This window comes from Sinocyclocheilus grahami, unplaced genomic scaffold (genome assembly GCF_001515645.1).
Source record: "Sinocyclocheilus grahami isolate Dianchi unplaced genomic scaffold, SAMN03320097.WGS_v1.1 scaffold458.1, whole genome shotgun sequence".
NCBI lineage: Eukaryota > Metazoa > Chordata > Actinopteri > Cypriniformes > Cyprinidae > Sinocyclocheilus > Sinocyclocheilus grahami.
In genome coordinates, this window is record NW_015505637.1 from 768,434 (window position 1) to 792,972 (window position 24,539).

A 24,539-nucleotide genomic window follows, 5' to 3' on the forward strand; every position below is an offset into this window, starting at 1 on the left:
CGATCGCCGGATCGGCTTTCACCGTGGACAAAGCAGAATTCAGCCCGGGGTCGTCACATGTGGTTGCCGCAGGCATGACAATATGGTAAGGGACGTAACATTTCTGTCACACGCTTGAGGAATTTAAGTACCAGATATGGGTGTCATGCCATAAAATATTTTTAATACAAGTGACTTTGTATTTAATGTGAATTTAATAACAATATTGTTAGTTACTAATTATAACACTGTCATTTTACAGAGAGCAAAGAACATTTACATTATCAAATAACATTTTCATTCAGTGTAGCCAGAGTTCAGGCACTCTCAAAAACTCCCATTAAAATCACAGAAGCTGTTTACACTGTGAAATTAATATCTTACTTACATTCGTACGCATATCTGCACTTTGTTGTCTCTGATGAGAGAATTCGCCAGAAAGAGTTATTCAGTCAGCGAGCAAGTGAACAAAACACAGCGTTTCAGCGATGACTCATCTGAACTTCTCTGATTGGCCATTGCATTCATAAGCTCAACAGCATCGTGTGTGATTGGTTATAATTCGCAGTGCTGTAAAAACGCATCTGTATCTGGCTCAGCGTCAACCAGAGAACGCAGATCTGAATTTAGCAGCTGGTGATATGACGCACTGAATGTTCTAATCACACCGGTGTGATTGTATCAAATATAAAAATATTATTCGGCAATTTTTTGTCTTTTGTAAGCTGCATTCAAAATCCACTGGGCTCAAAAATCACTTTGAATGGGCATGACACCTCTGATGGGGGGGTTACATCTTTAGATGGCTCCAAATAATAGGCAAATAGATCAATATTGTTGCTTTCAGCTTCTGTTCAGATCAGTTCATTGAGCCAGAATGAGTGAACATCGTCATCCACAAGTGAACGTAAGTCTCTCTCTGTCGGACTTCAGAGATTACAATGGAACACTGCACCAAACAGATTAGAGGGAAAAAAAAAAAAAAAGAGAAAAATTCACTAAAAATGAGACCAACCAACAAGAGTGACTACAGAGAAAATGGGAAAAAAATAGGACACACAGGATGAGTGTTCGGAGTGCTAATTACAGTTAAGTTTATTGAAAAAGTCTGACAACCACTTTCTAAGTTTCTATACCCTGAAATTTTCACATATACTAAATATGTATATACTGTGGATAGATAGATAGAGAGAGAGAGAGAGAGAGAGAGATAGATAGATGTGTAATGTCTTTGAAAATGTCCGCAGAACAGAGCACTGCGCCATACTTTATACAAACCTTCACTTTATTGCAGAATAAGCTGCAAGATGCCGATACTGTAATAATGATATTGTAATTTATGCCGATAGTCAAAAGTCTGGCCTGTTTTTAATTATAGAACATAATTGCAGCTCTAAATCGATTTAATAATGACACTAAATTAACAGGCATAAAAATGTAGTAGTAAAGAGAGGTTGATGGCTTTACAGAAGACCACCCTTAATGCTGCCTACTTAAAAATTAAGTGCACTTACAGATTTTTAAAAGTGTTATAACACCTGCTACGCCCCTAGAATTGACTTCAGTTATCGTCCATATGATATTCGAAAGTCAATTTAGGAGTCACATCTGTATACTGTCTTGAATAAATATGATGACCTACACAGTGTTAAAGCTCTATGGTGTATTCATTAAGACAAAAAAGCCCTTGGACAGTCTTGTAAGAAAGATGTCTAAGAAAAAATATGATTTCTGAGTATTTGTTTGGGTGTAAGTGTTTGAAATAAAAAAGCAGCATGATGAACTGAATGAAAATAACACGCAATATGCCTTTAAGAATATCCGCTTTTAGGTAACATATGGACTGAATATACATTACTGCTGCTCTAAGGATCCTCTGTGGTTTCTTCACGCAGTGGCACCATAGCTATGTGGTTTCACACTTCAGTAATACTATGCTAATCCTCATACTGGCCTCCTAAAGCACTGCAGTGTTTGGGGGCATGGGAAATGGAACAGAAGAAATGGAGAGGAATAAAACTTGTAATCCAGTAACAGGATTAAGGACTGCGGAGAATCCAAACACACAGGAAGATGGAAGGGTGGGAAGCCTGACATTTGGCGCTATTAATGTTTAAAGAGCATTGCAGAAAATACAGCGAGAAGCGTGAAGCAGGCATAACCGATAGTATTTTTAGTGTGTTCCCAGCAAATATCCAAGGTCTATTTAAAATGTTCAGGCCAATGATGCATTCAGGGATGTTTAAAAATATGCTTTCATTTGTCCTTTGTGGTGTACATAGCTGGGTTATCATCTGCTTCAACAAAGGGCTGTTTGAAGTTCGAACCTCAGAACCTCAGAGTATAATGAGTAATCAATAAAGGGATCTATGATTTGTGAATGGGTTTGTTTGCTATCCTCCTTTTCTCTGTTCTACTCAAGGTCCAAAATGAACACCCGCATAACATCAAATGAGTGTAAAACTGGTTTTGTAAAGTAAATAAAATGTTACTTGGTCAGTAACTTTACAAGGAATTGCATCATAATCGCATATAATCATTTAAAAATTTGGGGTCAGAAAGAGTTTTTTATTTATTTATTTTTTATAAACTAATACTTCTATTCAGCATAGACACACTGAACTGACAGTAATGGGACAGTAAAGTCTTTTTCCAATAAATACTGTTCTTTTAAACGTTCTCATCACAGAATCCTGAAAACATAATTTTTAATGGCTTCCCCAAATATAAGCAGCACGACAATTTTGAACATCGATAATAATAATAAATGTTTCTTGAGCACCAAATCAGCATACTAGAATGATTTATGAAGATTTATGGATTAATGGCTGCTGAAATTTAACAGAAATGAATTACATTTTTAAATATATTAAAATAGGAAAAAAGTTAAAACTGTAAAACTGTAACTTCATTTTTGTAATCAATTGATTTTTTATCTGTCAAATTTCAAATATACGTTTTCTATTATTAAGAAAATAAATAAAGTTGAGTGTGATAAACAAAGCAACAAATCAGTTGACTAAATAATAATAATAATAATAATAATAATAATAATAAAATATCACTGGTTGCCACCTACTGGTGAAATGATAGAATCACTGAATGAATCAGTGAACAAATCTGAATGAGTCACTTTGGTGAACAGAATCATATCATTCAGTGCTGTGTTGTGTTGATAGGAGAGGTCCTATCAACACACCACCTGTTTTCATTTTAAAAGGATAATTCACTTAAAAATGTATTCTGTCATTAATTGTTCCTGTATGCCTTCCAGATTATCTTCTAAAATGTTCTTCAGGAGATAATCTGAAGAACATTTCAACTGAAGAATGAGGACCAGAACAACATAAAACCCTTACAATATAACAACATAGAACTTTTATTGTATGGTCAAAGAACATTGAGATATTTTTCAAACTATCTTCTCGTTAAAGGCACAATATGTAATATTTTTTTATTAAAATATCCAAAAACCACCAGAACATTGCTATATATTTTGCTGACTTGTGTACTTGCATTATCCCAAATGTTTCCAAGAATGTTTAAATCCAGAGAAATAAGCAATTTTAGCTAGTGACACGGACTGTGTCCATAGTGTCATTGTGTCGCCTGCCAATGACGTCATAACCCCACGATTTCCTGTTGTTTTGTAGAAAACATGGAAACACCAAAGACGCTTTAATATGTTGTGCGTTTTATTAGACCGGTGACGACCGCACAGAGTAGCATAATAACAGAACTTTCAAATGTATCTACTGTAGTATGTTATAACAGCACGACCGGAAGGAGCGAAAGCGCTCGACTGTAGCATAATAAAAGCTCCACTGCTTTTGAGCCGTGTGTCATGCTCGTTCAGTGGCCTCGTTTCGCTTCGAAGGCTTTCAGCCTCACCCTGCTTCATTCTACTACATTAATAAATCATTAGCTCATCCATGAACATGATTTCTGCCCGAGTCCCGTCAGATTGCATCGGCTGTGGGGAGGAAGACGACAACTCCCATGATTCCACACTCAGTCACAGCATCATCAAACTATGCCTTTGCCTCTTTGTTTATTTTGAATACGCACCCTCTAGCTGCGAAAATTACATATTGGGCCTTTAATAGTATTGTTTTCCTGTGAACTATCCTTTTTAATGAGCCACTTCAATCATAGAATGAAGTTGCTCTCATTCATTCTATGTTTGTCTTCTGCTGCTGTATGAATCTGTTGATGTGTCCTCATGTTTTGCAACAGGTCCTGATTCAGATACTAAACTGGATCTTGTTTATGATGCTGCAAGTAATTCAATAACCTCGACTGTTTGACACAAATACATAGCATGAAAAATAAATAGAAATTGAAGGGAAAAAAATTAAAACTTTTATTTTTTGGTTAAATAAAATACCAAAGTAAATTGTCAATTTTGCACCCTGCCTTGTACTCCTCTCATTTCTGACAGAAAATACCTACAGTACATACCTAAAAAAAAAAGAGGTCAGAATCAATACTTTAATTCAATCATCACAATTCTTACTGGCTTTAAGAGAGATACAAGCACCCTCTCTGTACACAAACCAAACAGAATGCCACTGAATAACTATAATAAATAATCAATGTGATACCAAACTAGATCAAAATTAGGCTTCCGAAATAGACATCCAACAACAGCATATTTCTGATCGTCCAAAGACATAGACCCAACTGAATTAATCGTCACAAAATCAAAAGCATGTTATTACAGTGACATCACGACTGCCCAGCAGGAAGATGTGTCAGCGAGCAGAAGTGCTGATATTATAGCTGTCACATAAGGTATACTTTAACAGATCCGTTTGTCAAATTGTTGCAGCATGTCAATAAAGGTTGTCAAGAGGATTGCACATCAATACGACATGCCAGAAGATCACAGCTCATAGCAGGTAAAGACTACGCTCAAAATAATGTGAAATACCTGACAAAATGAGGTCCGAATATATATATTTGGCTTGCACAATGATTGCATGACACCGTCTTGTGTGTTAACGAATTTCGAATGCTACGTTGTTGAGCTTTATTTGACATTTGCTGGTTCTCATATACCCATAAGTGATTTGCAACCTTGAATGGTGAGGATATTCAATGGCTGATGCCTTGTCTTAGTGCTTACGTGTCCAGAATGCATTCTGTGCGGTAGATTGGCAAATGATGAAGTGGATGGATATATGATCACACCCACCTACCCACACACACACATACTCACTTCTAACAACAGTGTTGGCTTTTCAGTTGCACACAGCCTTGAGGATCTATTGATTTATATGAGTATATCTGCTTCCTTTGCTCTTTAGGATTAAACTGTGCTCACAACATCAGCTTTCGAGAGCCGTGTCGACCAGCAAATGTGCATCGAAGTGTTAGACTGAACAAGGCAACCGTCACACACACCCACCCTGCATATGGCATTTGAAACTTGTGTGCTTGCTGAGTTGAGGGTAGGGAGGATAACAGAACCAGAGATGGATCTGGTGACAAGGACAAAAAAATATATCCATTTACCACTTCTATTTATCACCCAGTGAGCCATGGAAACCCGCTGAGATTACAGACAGAGACACCGACACAGCGCAGAATAACACACATACACATACAGCACAGCAGGTCCTTCTGGTGAGGTGGAGCGAGCAACAGGCAGAATAAAACAGGATGCAGAGTTGCGTCAACGCCGGCCACGTTCGTATCCGCGTGCGAGCGGATGGATGGGTGGGTGTATGCACTTGTTAACAAATGAAGAGGTTCTCGGTAGAAACAGTGGGGGTTAATTAGCCGTCTCAGCCGATTGCTGATAAATTGATTTAGGGCATGAGTGAGTTTTAATCTGCTTCTCATGAAAAGCTTGAATTGCTTCATGGAGTGTTTAAAGGGTCATTTAGATAAAGGGTACAACTCAGTCAGGCAGTGCTTGGCTGAGAATACTTTCTCACAGAAGAGAATAAATAACATAAGCAACATTTTGATAGATGCAGAGGCATGCAGGGAATGAAGAGAACCACAAGCAGGTACGTTCACTCACACTGGCATAGTTCAGGACTAAAGGTTGAGGTTGTTTCTATTCAGTGCGAGTCTATGATTAACTATGTATACTTCTGGTTTGTGCCAAGTAATTCTAATACTGTAAATCTAAATAAATCTCTCTGTTTACATTTACATTCATCTCACTTCAGCACCAGAAGTAAATGACCTGAACGCTGCCTTTTTACGAAATGGGCATTTTTTAATACATATGTTGCCTGGGGAAAAAAAGAGAAAGAAAAGAAAAAACCTTGTCACAATACATGTTGATGCAGCTGTTAAAATCTTCCCAGAAAAGTTGAGCTTCACCTGTCTCAAAAAATTACTGTACATGTTTGAACAATTATCGTAAACCTACCTACTTACTGAGAATAAGATAACTGTTTGAACATGTACTGTGCTTGAAAAATAAACTTCTCTTAACATTTTGACAGCCAATGGCGTCACAAACAAAAGTAGCCATAAATTGCACAAAAAATACACAAAACCAGCTTATTATGCACATGCAACACAGTATGTATGGTGATGATTTTGAAATAATGATGAGGACAATGATGATGATTATAGAAAATTAAATTACCTGTATATCTATATACGTAGTTTAATATATGTTAATATACATTTCTACAACAACAACAATCATCATCATCATCATCTACACTACTATTCAAATGTTTGGGTTTAAGTTTTTTAAATGTTTCTGAAATAAGTCTCACCAATACTGCATTAAACACACACACACACACACAAAAGTAAAATATAATTTTTATAAAATTATATTTTATAAAATATAAAATTATAATTCATATTTTTAATGTATTTTAATATATTTTATCAGCAGTCATTGCGCCAGTCTTCAGTGCCAAATGATCCTTCATTCAAATCATCGTAATATGCTAATTTGGTGCTCAAGAAACATTTCTTATTATTATCATTGTTGCAAACAGTTGTGCTGCTTGATATTTTTATGGAAACTGTGATTCATTTTCTTCTAGGATTCAAAAGAACAGCATTTAACTGACACAGAAAACTGTTGTAACATGATAAATGCCTTTACCATAATGTTTGATCAATTTAATGTGTGCTATATATATACAGCACACATTATACCTTATGTACCCTCATACACCTTATGTATTTGCAAACTTTCAACAGCTTCATATACTTAAAACCAAGCTCCCCAGTACAATTCCAGCTGCTGATTTACTGTACAATTACTGTTTCCGCTCTGTTTCTTAACGCTCTGAGTCACTCCCCCACTGTCAATCTTCCAGCCGCTTCCTGGCCCACCTCCAGCCCCCTAAGCTAGACACCTTTTTATTAAATCCTGCTCTCATCCCCTTCCCTACACCGCATGCTTGTTTATTCTGATATTCCAAAGAGAGTCACAAATGAGCTCCTGGATCGACAGGCCACACCGGCCTTCAAAAGGCACAGATAGAGATGAAGTCAATGATGCATTCCCCTTCCCTAGCAGCATGCAGCACCAGCAGTTCCCCCCTCCACGATATCTGTGGATTGAGAGACTCACACACAGAGCTCATGCCTCCATCCAACTTTAAGCATCTTAACAGCACAAGAGCGGAGAGGATTAGATGTACAGAACCTGATGGATGAATGGCTTTGCACACGGCTGTGTGCAACAGGCTGTGGCCCACGGTGGTCCATCTGCTCGGAGAGGACAGGAATACACACACCAACATGTACATCTGTCAAGTACTCTGCAGAGTCCTAGGGAGTTATCATCGGTGGCGGTGTAGCGGCGAACATGACCTTGACGTAATGGCTTTGGGGAATTGATACATTAGAGCAGAGGAAAGTGATGTGCGTTCTTCTATTTTCTAATCTGCAGTAATGCAGCCTTGCGGGGGAAAAAGAAGAGTATACTGGAAAACTGAATGCATAAAGTCATAAATCAAAAGAGATCAGGTCTCAAATACAAATGAGGGAGCGCATTGAGGCCATGTATGAAAAAGAGAAGAGGTAGAAGGCTAGTGATAAATGAGAAAAGGGTGGCGGGGAGATACAATGAGCTCGCTGTAAAATTTATTAATGATGGAGTTAACAAAAGTGAAGGTAGCCAAGAAGAACAGAAACAGAGGTCAGAGTTTCAGGGATAAAAAGCTGCACAAAGTCAAGCTAGACACTGTCAGTGTGACAATTCCAATTCAAACAGGTTGGGTTTCAGTTTATTCAGTTTATAGTTAAAAAGATGCCAAAAGTCCTTTGTGAGCAAGCCATTCAGATCATTTTTGTGAAATGGATCAAATGATTCATTGAAAAAAAAATAAAAAATTGGTTGCAAATTGGATGTTGCCTTTCTGATATGTAAAAACTTATGTGAGCGTTTGCTCAACTCCGGGCCCTTTTTTGGTTTGATTATTATTATTATTAAAACTAAATCAAGCGTAGCGTTAGTTCTGGCAGGTCACGTTAGTCAAGCTCGCATCAGCTGACTCTCAGCTGATCCCCATCTACCTATAGGAATACGACATGCTAGGCTGCATGGATGCGCAGGGAGTTCTTGACCAGAACAGAACCATACCGCCATTCCAAACTGTATGCTAATTGTTAATCATCTCTGACGATAGTGGTCCTGACAGAACAGCTTTACATTTTTTATGGTATGCAGATCACATTAAAACAGCCTCAGACCAAGACTTCCAATCTTCAACTATAAAAATTCATAAAAATAATGAATTATATTTAAAACATAAAAACATTATATATATATATATATATTTTTTTTTTTTTAAATAAATGTTTTAAATATAATTCATTATTTTTATGAATTTTTATAGTTGCATTTTTATATCTTTCATATGTTAATTTTTTGTGCATCATTTCCAATAAAGATTTGTCAAATTATGCAACAAATTTGAAAATATTATTTAACTGTGTGCATTTACAACACACAAAATGATAATTGTAAAATTAGCTAAAGCTGTCAGCTATAATATTTTCGGTTACACTTTATTTCGATAGTCCACTTTAGACATTCTATTAACTATAAGTAAATTTGTAACTACATGTCAACTACATGTCAACTAATTCTCATTAATTTGCATCTACATGTCTACTAACTCTCAGAGTAGACTGGTAGGGTAGGTTTAGGGTTTAGTAGAATAAGTTGACAAAGAAAGTGTTAGAAGATATTAAGCAGACAGTCTACTAATACTTTACTAACTGCTAGTTGACATGTAGTTACAAAGTTACTTTCTGTTAATAGAATGTCTAAAGTGGACTATCGAAATAAAGTGTTACCATATTTTCACACTGTCATTCCCATTACAAAATACCATTACACCATTAAATAATTTGAGATGGAAAAGACATTGCAGTTGGAACTTTCATCACTCTCAGAATAAAAACTAAAGGGGTCTGGAATTATGTGACTGAGTAAATAATGACAGAATTTTCATTTTTGAGTGAGCTTTAAATATTTTACAAAAACAGACTGAAATTATCTACAAAACGATGTTTGAATGCAAACATTAAGTAGCTTGAATTAATTCCAGAAGGTAAGCCCTAATCAGAATGTTCTGAATGAATCAGAAATCAATCCACTCCTGCCTTGTAAGCACCATAAAAACCTCACAATTACAGCTAAAATCATTAAATATGCAATGAATTTATTCATTCAGAATATATTTCACCATCACACTTCATTTCTCATTTGCTCAAGCCTCTCTGTAACCCTCGAGGGCACACTTAGCAGCTGGGGCTTGGCAGCCCTTCACTCACCCACACATGGACCCCACATCACCGCGGCCCATGCCAAGCTCACCACCACCTGAGAGTGTCAAAAGCCAGCGCTCATCTTTCTCAACCTCTCTCCTCCAGGTCAGCAGTGCCACAGATGCACTTAAAAATCATCATCTGCTCTCTAACACAGTTAGATGCTCTCCTGACCACTTTCGGCACCAGCTGCACCAACATGGCACTCAGCTATAAACAGTTCAGAGCTGCAAATATATTGTCTGTTTTCCGAAATAAGCCTGTCTCTTTGCATTGGCTCAACCACCCACTTTGAGGGCAGCGGGTTGACTGAACGATTTTTGGATGACTTTGGCCTTTCATAACAACTTAACCACCCACACTACGCTATAGACCAAACACCTGCACAGGCAGGATGGTGAAAGCAAGGCTATTGCTAAGCATTTCTGCTCCCCTTAGAGGGCCACTCGAAAGGCAGCACTTTACAATACAAAAATCTCTGATGTTTTGACGTGCGTAAAAGGCCTACCTCTTCTAAGCAGACACCAGAAACAGGATCCAAAAGCAGTCGGCCCAGTTCACACCAACGTGCTGACCCTGTTACCAGCCCTCACACAGGCATTCAGAAACTGGCTGAGTCGGAGCGGAACAGGCTTGCCCCCATCACTCACCGACACAGTAACCTCTCGCAGGGGTACTTCCTCACAGCCAAACTCTCACTTAATTGTTTCCAATCGTCGCATGAGGTCTTCCATTCTGCTTGGCCTCCCCAGAGGATCAAGTTTTCCCTCAGGGCAATTATGCAAAAGCTGAACCGGTCTGGCGTGAAAGTCCTTCGCAGAAAAGAAATCGGCCAAAGGCTGGTGCAGAGCAGGGCGACTCGACTTTGGAAAGCTCTAGGGCCACGAAGAAGGACCACTTTAGCCTCAAGGGCCGCACTGTCAATATATGGGGAAGCCAAAAAAGGGTTCTTCTTCTATGGCATTGCTGCGAAAACTCCCTTTTGGAATCAATGTTGTTTTGGACCCCAATGACTTCCATTCTTTCAGTTTCATTCTTCATTTGTGTTCTGCAGAAGAAAGTCAGTTGCATAAAGGTTTGGAATGAAATGAGGGCGAGTAGCCTAAATGATGACAGAATTGTAATTTTGGTGTAAACTATCATTTAAAAACTGTGTTTCATAGGGTATGACCAAAATCTTCTATCACAGTAAATGTAATGATATAGTCAATTTTGACAGAAATTCAACCCAGAAATTTAGTACACATTACATACCCATGCAGTAATACCTATGTTTAGATAAACCAGAAAAACAAACACCTCATAGATAAAAGATACTGATTTAATTATTTTCTGTTTGATTTGGATAGGTTTATTCATACAAATGGCTACTATTAGTCTGGCATCAGCGCAAAAACAGCAATCAAAATATATAACACTTTGAGTTAAAAACCAAAAGACTCAAATTAATATTAATTATAATTAAAAATATGACTGGATAAAGCACATTTTGAAGCCGTTGTGAGCACACCTGTGACTGCGCATTAGTTGAATACTACATTGATGTGGCAAACTGTGATCTTGCTTCGCAATAGCCTAGATCCCTAGACACTGGACACGACTGGAAAGTCACAAGAATAAACCTGGTTTCTGGTTAAATTGGGTGTGCAATGACAAAAATGACAGCTTACCACATTCAGAATTTAATGTTTGGTTGGATAGCAATGCTCGAACGACTGGATCTAATGCATTCACCTCTGAGAGTGTGACCTGAAAGTGAGAAAGACACTGACGAAAATGTAGTAATCTGAGTAAAATCATCTCACAGATTTAAAATTGTCCCCGAGCCATAACCCATCTTTATCAGCCGCATTCACTCCTGCCAGCCGAGTGTCAGCCAAATCCAATGAACTGTACATAGATTTTCAACCTTGTAACAAAACAGCATGTTGGGCTGATGGCACCAAAAGGAACATATACTGTACTAAATTAATTTTTTTAGTTAATTGTATTACAACATCTATCAGCAGGGGTGAACTGGACCATGCTTACCAGACAAACATTAACCTCTTAGGCTAAAAATTGTAATATGCAGTGTTTCTTTATGTGTTCTTAATTTAACCAGCATCCATTGCTCATACATTCTGTAATGTAATGTAATGAATTCATAGCGTAACATCTTTCATAATGTTTCACCAACCCCATAATAATCACCATTCACCAGTGTTTTAGCCTGCCTTTACATGGACCCACATGGAGAGTTTTATACCAAAATACGCAAATGGGTTTCTAATGTAGTCAGAGCTTTGCTCAAGTCGCCCAAGTAATTCATCCAACACTCCAGTTTTTCCCTCCGGATTCTGTAATACGACTTTAATCACTTTAACTGCCATTTTATCGTAGGAAATCAAATTCGCTCGCCTTGTAGAAGAATCCCTCCTCTATCTCTGTGAAATTAGGGAACAATTAAATCAAGCTCAAATGAATACTCAAGTAAGCCTTTTCCTCCTCCTCTAATGTCTTCATTAATTTACCATGAATGGCTCACTCACTTCCAAAAGACAATGAAGACAAACTATGGAAAGAATTCAGTGAAGTGGGGATTGAAACGAGGACATAATGAGAGACAGAGCGATATGTATCAAATAGTGAAACATCTGTCTTTTAAAGCCTCTGCAAAGAAAATGTTGCAATGTCTTCAACAAAATCTTATGCTGTTTTGACACTTGATTGGAATGCTTAGTTTGAATCAGATTCTGGGTCTGAACCGCATCTTTTGTGTCATCAATGAAAGTACCACGAGTACTAGCATTAGCTGCTTACCAATGTAACTAGGTAACAACTCTGGAGGAGAAGATGCCGTTTCACTATGTTATGGAAGTATTTATAAACCTCCGTCTGCCACAGAAGCGAGGAGATGCTTTCCGAGCACAATTTATTCAAAGACGAGGAGCTATGAGAAATGCCTTATAGAAAGCATGCAAAGATGCATTTACTATATCATTAATAGTGGTTCCCTTCCACAAGCTAGAATGAATTACCTTCATACCTGAGTTCACATGAACTGTATCCTAGACCACCTCAGAAAACTGCTTTCAAACCAACCAAACCAAAGTCTGTCGTCAAAAGGACAAAAAGGATTGTTATAATAATACCACAAGATAATCTCTTTAATATCTCAGTTGTTTTACTAGCATTGAGATCAAATGTAGAGCAAATGAAGAGTCTCCAGATTCTGAGGTTTCTCCAAGGAAAAAGACCAGTAATCTCACGTCTCCTCTAAATTTTCAGAAGAGATCATAACAATCACAAAATGTGCTTAAAATGAGCAAGATACCAAAAGTCAATATGAATATTCAATATGAATCACTTCTATCAACTTCTTCCAAGACCAAATGATTCATGCATTAATTTTCCTGAGTTACGAAAGAGTATGTTCTACGAAATAAAGTTTTGCTCTTGGCTGGGAGCAGCTTTAGGTTAGATACAAGATGATTTTAAGGGGAGATAAGATGGTCTGCTCTTTTTAATAGAACGGAAAGCACTGTAATGAAAGCAGAGGGCTCACATTTGTCATGGATATTCATCACATTTTTCATCCTGAATGCGAGTGTGCTTGTGCTGTATCAACAAGACATCCATCAGCATGTTTAAAAAGTGAAAAGAATCACCATATAATGCCTATCACTGGAATGCAGTCCTTTGATTTTCCATTCTGACTGAGTCTGCCTCTCTGTTGCCAGGCAGGTGACAAGTTTGATTTGACCATAAACTGTGAAATGACTGGAAAGAAAGCCATATTCATGTGTCTGGAAACTCTAGGAAAATAAATATTATGCACATATACTGTCTAGTAGTGGAATTGTATTCTTATTAAGATTTTCAACAGCAAAAAAAAAGTAATATGCATGTGCACACTTCTTTTATTTAAAAACTGTCGTATAAATATATTAATATATAATAGCAATATAAAAATTAGCCACTTAAATGAAAATAATGGCATGTATCTTTCAAGTCTTTATAAATTAAATATACTTATATAATTAAACTATTAAATTTAATTTATGTTTAGTCAAAAGTGAAAGAAAAAATGTTTCACCCACTATATATACAGTATATATATATATATATATATATATATATATATATAAACACTGTTATATAGCTGTTCTTTAAAATAATTATCATGGTTTCCACAAAAATAAGCAACTCTTTTCAGCACTGATGATATTAGTATGATATCTGAAGGATCATGTGACACAGAAGACTGGAGTAATGGCTGCTCAAAATTTACATTTACATATTCAATTAGAAAACAGTTATTTTAAAAACAGTAATATTTCACAATATTATTCTTTTTACTTTCTTTTTAATCAAATAAATGCAGCCCTGGCAACCATAAGAAAAAGTATATATAAAAAATTATATCCCACAATATATATACAATATATATATATATATATATATATATATATATATATATATATATATATAAACACTGTTATATAGCTGTTCTTTAAAATAATTATCATGGTTTCCACAAAAATAAGCAACTCTTTTCAGCACTGATGATATTAGTATGATATCTGAAGGATCATGTGACACAGAAGACTGGAGTAATGGCTGCTCAAAATTTACATTTACATATTCAATTAGAAAACAGTTATTTTAAAAACAGTAATATTTCACAATATTATTCTTTTTACTTTCTTTTTAATCAAATAAATGCAGCCCTGGCAACCATAAGAAAAAGTATATATAAAAAATAAGCTAAACTTTTTTGACCTGGTTCAAAGAAGAAAAGAAAAAATTTCATACAGGTTTGGAAAGAGGGTTTTGGTTAGTTTAGTTAGTTTAATTTCTTTACATTTTTATTTCAGTTACATTAGTTACATTTTTATTTCTGGTACCAATAAAGGTACCAATACCAGGCTTTTGAGATCCCTACTTAATATTAAGCAGAGCACGCTGATTCTGGAGCATTCATTCACAAACACAGGCAGTAGGGAGATACTTCCAACTCTGTTAGAGAAGCTCTAACAGGCCAAACAGCCAGAGCATGTCAATGCTCAGCCAAGAGCCTCCATAACTTTCATGGAAAAGGTTTTCTAACAAAATAGACCCAATTTCCACAAAACAACTGGAGAATGAACTCTAAAATCTGCTCGTAAATCTTCAATTTTTTTCAGTTTTCTCCATCCTAGCCTCTCTAATCAAACGCAAAGAATGCTTCACCCACTACAAAAGCTCAGTGCACCCATTCCAAGGTATCTCTATTTTCTGCTCCCTCTCTTCAATAAATTTACAGGCTGCACCCTGAAACCGTTCACTGGTGGCTGAGGTCCTTGGATGTGCGGTGTCTAGTGCGGTCGGCACTCTGTGTTCCTGATATGGGAGCACATAAGGGTGTGTGACTGTGGCAGGTCAGGGAGGAATGCTAATGACTGCATTATTCTCAGAGCTCTTCACACATGGAGGCTGCGTTTCCCATTTCAGCAGCCTGATGGGTAGTCAAAGGAGATGGCCACTTGGGCAGGGAGCATCTGCTCTGTGTCTGATCATCAACTGATGGAGGAAGGGGAGAGAGATACAGAAAAAATAAGGAGACAAACAACAAGGAGTAAGCCCAGAGGAGAGGAAAAGGACCAGATCAAATCTAAGCAGCAGGGGACGGCAGACACCCGTTGCATTCATAGATCTGGCAGAAGTACAACGTTCAGTCAGGTAGAGGAGAGGATGAACAATGGCGCAAGACTGCTATCATACTGAGACACAGTTTAAGATAAATGGTCTGTCAGATTAAAGCAAATCTCAATTGTGTCCCTGAGAAAACTGTACATCCCTTGCCAGGTCTCAATGAGTGTGAACGTGCGTAGACATAAAAACCCTAGCCATGAGCTTCATTTGAATCACTTTCAAACTCAATCACTTTCTGATGCTGAATGTTTCTTCTTCCAAGTTTTTAGTATTTCATGTAAATATTGAAGTTTTTCAAGATTCTGTAACGAATCAGCTCATGGGAAATATGAATAATTAACCATAACTAGTTATAATTAATTATGAATATTTTAGATTGTGTGTTTGAGTGGTCCAGACGCTACAATTCTTTATTGAATAGAAAGTTCACAAATTTAAAACAGCATTTATTTTAAAATAGATATTTTGTATCAATTTAAAAGTCTATACTGCAACTTTTGATCAGTGTATTGCATCCTTGCTGAATAAATTTACTACGTATTCAAATTCTTAATTTTAATTGTTTAAAAAAATGTATTAAATGACTGACTTCAAAATTGTGATCTGTAGTATATTTACTAGAAACTCAAACTTTATTTTCACATTAGTTCACTAAAATTTCCAACAATATGGAAATTATACAGCTGTAATATAACTGTTGTAATGTTTAAGTATGCAAACAATAAAAAAGGATGCACAAGATTGATTAATGTAAAATGTTCAGTTTCAATGCAACACTGGATTATTAATATTAGTATTGATACTACTAATACTGACATTGGCCTTGATGATAACTAGGTATATGATTGAAAAGAAAACAAATGGTATCATCCATCATTTCACATTATATCACAGCAGAAAACATTCGAGTTAACATTCAGCTAGCCACCCTTAAACTCTCATGTGTTCCTGCTGCTACACAAAAATCACCTCATCTCTGATTTATACCGGTAACTGTGTTCCTCACACCTGCCTTCTCTCACCTTGTTATCAGTCTTTTCTAATTTGATTTATTTTTCCTCAGCTATATGCAGTGAGGCATGCATAGATATGCACAAGTCTTTCTATATTCAATGTTTAAAAAGCAATAGATTTAAAGCAGTACAGCAGGGGGTTTCCTTCCCCAGCTCTGCAAACAGCAGCCATCACAAGTCAAGAGAGAATGTAAAAATTATGGATTAAGAAAGTGGGAGTGAAGTATGGAAATACAAATATCTTCCTTCACTCAAAGGCTTCAGCCTTAAGGCTAATGGTCAGGAGGCGTGCCGAAAATGTCAACATTGATTTGTTTTGAGAAAGAAATGTCAGGAAGCCGTGCTGTCAGTGAAATAGAAATTTCCAAATGAGTCTGCCTAGTGGGAAAAAATTTACACATCACTCTTACTCCACCATTCAATTTCAGTCGGGCAGCATGGGGAAGGATAGATTTTCATTACTTTTAACTGACTGATTTCTTTGTACAATAAAGGATATTTATCAATAAAAAATGTTTAGCAAAAAAGTACTCAAATCCACTATGGTGTATTGATTCTCAGTGCCACAGAGTGGCGATCTTAACTGATTAATAGTCATATCCACTTGCAATATTTGATTAAGGCAGTTTATGTGCACAGAAGTGATTGCTTGTATCAATAGTGCCAATGCATCTGGCTGTCAACAGGATGAATTTGTTTAGGAGAATTAAATTCCAGAAACAGACTTGTTTTATTCAGATTCAACTGTGGTCCTAGGGAGATCATCAAACTGTGATTATATTCCAGGAAATCCATGCAAAGATAGATCGTGTAGCCAAGGGGAAAAACTCTGCCTGCACAATATTGACTCTTCCTCGAAATTCACTGACCTGCAAGAAACCAAAACCCAAGCACATCAAAGGCCAGCATCAAGCACATCATCAGCATTACAAGACATAGTAAGATGACTTAAAATGATGATATTAAAAATGTATTTGATTTTATATTCCATTTTATTCTAAGAGATCTGGGATGTTCCTGAATTCAATGATGGGCTGTTTTCTTCGAACACCGTTTAGTGGACATATTAGACCCATTTTAACTGCAGTGACAGTTTTTTAATGAAGAGGAGAGTGAATGTGACCAGGTGCTGCTGATGTTGGCTACGCTGAGCACAGGTTTAATTGTATCAGATCAAATGAAGGGCTAAAATAAAAGCCTGGTTTAATTAGCCGCCTGAGCCAGAGCAGTGCAGTCTCTCTCATGTTTCATTAAAGTGAACTGAGCCCAGTAGATGCCACATCAGTGCCAACCTGACCATTAGATTACACCTGGAAGAGAGCATACTCAGGGGTAACATCACACCATTACAATGCTTTCACATATACAACATGGTGTAGTTGTTGCCTAGTGTAATGATTAGACCTCTAAGCGTGAAGCATTTGGTTCTTTTGATGTTCTGAATTTTGACATATCTAACATATCTTAGGCTATATTTGTAACACAATATTGGAATCCAGATAGTATCCCAGAGGAAAAAGTTGTTGCTTAGAAGTTATGCTTTCATAGATCAGTAGACTAAAATGCAAATCAAAATGTGGAGTGTAGCGTCTGGACCAATCAGACACACCATTTTTCATTTGATTTAACAAATCAATTATTCATTAGATTAACAAATCGTCACAGTTCCCTCACCAAATAAACTGGATGCCAGGATGTCGGCAACGACACCAGGCTCCCCCTGGTTACCATGGCAACCCTGACACCAGATACATTTACGACCTAATGGAATTTAGGTGGAGAAAATCACTGCCTTTTCCATAAGGAAAATCCCCAAGGCACAGTAGGAATGGACTTTTCTACTAATTAATTCATAGGAAAACTTTTATTTGAATGAACACACATAGCCTTCAGGTCATTGTGTATATTATTGCTGTCTTGTATATTATCTGTTGTATTATAGACTATTTTATGCATGCTTATGATAGAACCACTCATTCATGGAGATTATTAATTTCTATCATTATTTATTATATATCAAAACTAAATGTTTGTATTACACAAAACAGTGAAAGTTGAGTGATTAACTTTACAATTATTGTCTACCAGCTGTTATGTACCTCACACCTAAAATTATTGAAAAACAGCATAAAATAAAATACAACTTCCACATTTTTATTATAAATCACTACAGATTTGTTTTCTGCTAAAAATCTCTAAAGATAGATTAAATACATATGATATATCATCTACATTACAGATCGGTGTGTTTGCACAGTGTTTCAAATGAACACAACCCTTCCCTAGTATCAACTCTTTAACTCATGTCATCTAGAATTGTGAGTTTCTCCGCTCGTAAACACTTCTTCTCTCAGTCATTCATGTGCTTGGAACATGTAATTACTATATTTCCAAGTCTACTTGAAGGGCACAAGAGTCAAACTCTTGGATACGGTATGTCCAGCCCTACAGTAACTTCCAGTTCCCACATCAACACAGGAAAAAATCTGCACTACTCAAGTGACTTGAAGAGGTTTTAATGGAGTTACATTAGAATGAGCATATCCTCAAATAACCAAAACAATCCAAGGTTTTTATTCAGCACAGTGGCTTTATTAACAAATAATCAGATGTCAACCAAACTAAATATTCCCTCACAGTTTAGTAGTAATGACTTTATGAATTTCTTCACTGATAAAATAGATAGCATCAAAAATACAATAACAAATGTAGAATCAACAGAGTCTTGTAATTCAGCTTCATTCATTGCACCCAAAGAAAAACTGCAGTGCTTTACAGCTATAGGACAGTGAAATCTAAATAAACTTATCATTGCATCTAAACCAACAACATGTTTATTAGATCCTGTACCAACTAAATTAATGAAAGAGTTGTTACCTCTAGCAGAAGAACCGCTTCTCAATATTATTAACTCGTCGTTATCTCTAGGTCACGTCCCCAAACCATTTAAGCTGTCGGTTATCAAGCCTCTTATTAAGAAACCACAACTAGATCCTAGTGAACTGGAAAATTACAGACCCATTTCAAATCTTCCGTTTATGTCTAAAATTTGCATCCCGTGGTAACTAATTACACAAGCTTTAGTCTGGATCCAACTCTTACAAAGATCTGAGATGAACGAACACCTGAGAAGAGATGATGCCAACCCCTCAGAAGACCTCAGATGATGCCAACCCTCAGATAACATACAAAACTACCAAATTTTGCTATAAGTTTGATCACAACATATAATCATTGCTGTTAATAGGTGTTCACCATCTGTTTGATTACATGACATTAACTAACTACTTGATTTTTACCATACATTTCTGCCATATGGACATCAACTTGAGATTGAGTGGACATCAACTCACCACTGTTACTAAATATAATGTAGAAACTTACATTTTCTGTAAAGCTGCTTTGCAAGGATTTGCATCGTGAAAAGCGATATACAAATAAACTTGAATTGAATTGAATAGAGTTCTCAGTTATGTTTCAACTTGAAATGTTGATTATTCAGCTTCATGTGTCTCCTAAAATGTTTTAAATAAAAACAGACACAATCAGTTGAGAAAGGAATATGCAGCTCTAACCTTCTGATAAATTGTTTTGGAAAAATCTGATGAGAAATGTTCACAGTCATATGAATATAATGTGTCTGTAGACTTTGGTATGTTAGCATATCAAAGCAGAGATTGTGATATTATTGAGATCTCTTCTGAAACTTATGAGGAGAAATGTGAGATTACTTGAGAGAAGTGGCACCAACTAATTGGTGCCTATGAGAATAATTTGGAGATACTAAAGAAATCTCATTTCATTTTTCCTTCCTACAGGGACATTTGTCAAACTTGATTATCTGGATTAACCAAAATGACTTGATTAGCAGTTGATTAGCAGGTATAATGGTTCTGAAGTCCTCGCAGTAAGAGAGATAATGAGATGTTTTCTGGTTCCTTGGTTTACCGGCCATAGTAGGTGGTGATGATGCCTGACTTCTCCTACTGAGCTAGATGAACAAACTCACACCAGGGAAAACAACCTGAGGACCCTTATCAAACCCAGCAAAGCTTCCTCATAAACCTGGCCGAGAGTCACACAGATAACGGTGCGGCGAAATTCCTCTGGATTGTGAAAATGTAGCTGATGATAAAAAAGTAGGAAAAGTCTTCTCTCGCCTTCAGTACAATATACTCTTAAAAGCATTCTTTGAACATTTTTAGAGGGATACGCATTCAGTATGGGTGCACCACACACCGAGACGAGACGATGAACTGTGTTTATCATTTTCAAAACACCTGTGAGTACTTCTGAGACACCTAAAGCCAACATTAACTGAGAAATATCAAGTCACACAACACTGTGCAAAGCACACATACACACTGCATATGGAATTAGTCTGTAACAGCCTGGAATGCGGGACAGGCATCAATGTAAATACAGACAGCTATGAAATTGCATTAAATGTCATTGTGAAATATGCTGATGACACGATCAGAATACCATCTGTTCTTTTAAACGCATATTGAATTAGTAAAGAAGCTATTTTTCCACTCCTGTAAAAGCCCCAATGGCACAATGTTTTTTTTATATTTATTTATTTATTTATTTTTAAATCGAGATGATGGGAGGTTTCTGAAAATGGCAGTTATTTGCAGGTCTTTTAAGCAGCGTCTACTGTGCACATCAAAGTCAATTACTCTATGGGCTTTTGTCATTCGTTCAGCTTCCACACATCAGGATATAGTTAAAACGAGACGAAAAAGCACCAGGGATCCATTTATAGAAGCAATTTCTCATTGCGTTACACTATAAGTGGGAAATGATTGTTCAACAGTGGTGTTGAAAGAACTGTCTTCTATATACTATAGGCCTTGAGTGCTCTTGTTATCTGGGTGGCTTTATATTTTAACAATGCTCCATTCACACAACAATTCTTAAATGACTGATTGTATGGGGTTTTATTCACTGTTTTTGAGTCATATTGGATTTAAACAAATAAATAGAGCCCTATAGATCCTAGTCAGGCTAGATGCCATACTTATCATGATGCAAATGAAAAAAGTCCATTGTACAGTACTGTCTTAAGGTACTAGGTCAAATGTAATTTTCTTAAAGGTCACATATTTTTTTCTTATTTTTCATATAAACTTTCTGGAGTTGTATTTTAAGTCTTGATGTCCTTAAGAATATATATTTGCGGTATAAGTACCAAAAACCATCTCAATATATCTTTACAGCTCCTTCTTCTTCTTATAGAATTTTGTAGCAGGCTAAACCCATCTTTTACAGCTCCTCTCTCAGGAGCTCTACACAGAACAGGTTGATTTTGGCCTGTCTAATTAATATTCATGAGCCTCTCTTCTGACTGGCCTGTTGTTTTCTGAGTGACGCACGGCAAGGCCAACCACAGGTAACTAGGGTCATGTATGCTGTAGCCTGCTGTGGATTGAAGTAAGGTCAATAAAAACATTACATGTTTGAGCCGAACTCAGACCCAGAATCAGCGACAACAGGAGACAACCAACCACCTCCTCAAACACGCCTTACAACAGGATGTTTCAGAATGGTAATTCATGTTTTTTTTTTTCAAACACCGAATGCAGTAAATACAAACCTGACCAGCTGGGCGTTTGTGATCACGTGAACTTGATGACACTTGTACAAATGCGGATGGGTCACATGAATGGAAATGATTCCAGATTGGCGATGTAGTATTTGGTTTCTGTATTCTGTACTGTATTTTCCTGCGCTCAAACCTGCCAATCTAGGATCAAACGCTGTGTATGGCGTTTGAGGTAATTTGTAGTCTAAATAAAACAATCAGCAACTGTTACTATTATTACACTTGTATACAAAACTTTGTATTATGCTTGTTATAGAGTGTGTGACGTCACGAGCACTACCGCCGGTGGCAATAGACAACGATTGATGCGGTTGTCACGGTGACCGTCACAGCCCTTCTGTGCAATGATGTAGTTTCCTGAGATCCAGATGGAACAGCGTTTTCTCGACATGTTTCCGTGTTGTTGTTGCTCAGCAATGGCATGGACACGATGTTGTCTGGGGGTTTGGCAAAAGGAGAGTGGGACTGTGGGCAGTGCTTGGGGTGGTGACTGAAGGCGGTGACTGAGTTGTTCTGACGTCACCTTTTTACGGAAGTCACAACGGTTCGTGAAAAATCACAGCTACTTTATGCAGGCTGTGTGCATTTGACTGTGGATTGACTGTTTTGAAACTTATATGGTAGTCACATAGCACCTAGACCTCAGTTATCATGAAACAAGCCAGGATATTTCAGTTTTGACAATATGGGACCTTTAAAGGGATAGTTCACCCAAAAATGAAAATGTCCTCATGATTTACTCACCCTCAAGCCATCCTAGGTTTATATGACTTTCTTCTTTCAGACGAATACAATCTGAGTTATACTGAAAAAATATCCTGGATTTTCCAAGCTTTATAATGGCTGTGAATGGGGTTGAGATTTTGAAGCCCAAAAAAGTGCATCCATCCATCATAAAAAGTACTCTACACAGATCCAGGGGATTAATAAAGGCCTTCTGAAGTGAAGCGATGCATTTGTGTAAGAAAAATATCCATATTTAAAACTTTATAAACTGTAATAGCTTCCGCTAACTATCGTACGTGCATTCACGAGAGAGTGGCGTTCCAGCGGATGACGTAGGATGTAGGTGTGGGTGTATTACATTTTAAAATATATTCAAATAGAAAACAGTTATTTTAAATTGTAATAGCATTTCACAATATAACTGTTTTACTATATTTAAAATTTACTATTATAGATAAATGCAGTCTTGGTAAGCATAAGATTTCTTTCACATTAAAAAAAAAATCTCTTGAATGGTAATGTACTTTTTTTTAACTGACAAAAACATCTGTGTGCTTCTCCTACACAACCTTAAAAAAATACAAAATTAATTACCTACAGTTTTTTCATCTACCTTGCGTGTCCTTTGAGAAATCTAATTCCATCAGAATAGGAATTCTTGTAATTATGGTATATAATTATCTAAACACTCACTGATTTTGACCTTTGATACCAAAACTAAAGCTAAAATTGGACCTTCATTATGGATTTAGACATTTTTGCTTAAGCTTTCTGGGTAAAATATCAGCTAGCAAACCATTTGATGTAAAATGTTGCTCATATTGGCCATTTAGGTAGTGTAGTTAGTCAGTTAGGTAAATAATATACATAATTAATTCCTCCCTTAATTATCACATAAATCCTGATTTTTTTTTTCTAGCCACACGCATTCAAAGCATTCAAAACTATCCAGAAAACAAATGCTTCAGTTTTAGTGAAAACGTCTCGGGTTACGTATGCAACCCTAGTTCCTCGAGGGAACGAGACGCTGCGTCGGAAACGCTAGGGGAACGCCCTTCAGCGTGATGGGCTCTGAACCTCGTGTGTAATCAGACCAATAGATGGGCGAGACTTCACGGGCAGGTGACGTAATGACCAGGAAGCTATAAAAGCACGTGGGGTGAGACCAGCGTCAGCTTCTAGGAATGAAGCAAGCGCTGGCAGGGACGCCGGAAGTATGGCACCGAGACGCAGCGTCTCGTTCCCTCGAGGAACTAGGGTTACATTCGTAACCCGAGACGTTCCTCTTCAGAACTCGAGCTGCGTCGGAAACACTAAGGGAACGAGAATGCCCACGCCGCCAGACTTCTAAGTCTCTGCCTAGTGTGGAAGACTGCACAGCTAGGGCGAGAGAACAGAAGAGCCAGGATTGGTTTGCATGTCTAGGTCATAGAACCTGACGAAGGTCAGGGGCGTGGACAATCCCGCGGCGTCGCAGATGTCCCGCATGGAGACACCTGCCAGGAAGGCCTCAGAGGCAGCCACACTTCTAATAGAGTGAGCCTTGACCCAAAGAGGCGAAGGGAGATCAGAGGACTCATAGGAAATAGAAATGGCATCTACTATCCACCGCAGCTCTGTGGACGTATGCGTCCAGTGCTTGCACTGGACACATACAGTTAAGCTTCTGCTGGTCTGGATCCCCTAAGGGACGAGGACTGAGGGCCTGGAGCATGACAGGCTCGAAGGGAGGCCTACAGAGAGCCTCTAGCACCACAGCCAGGTCCCAC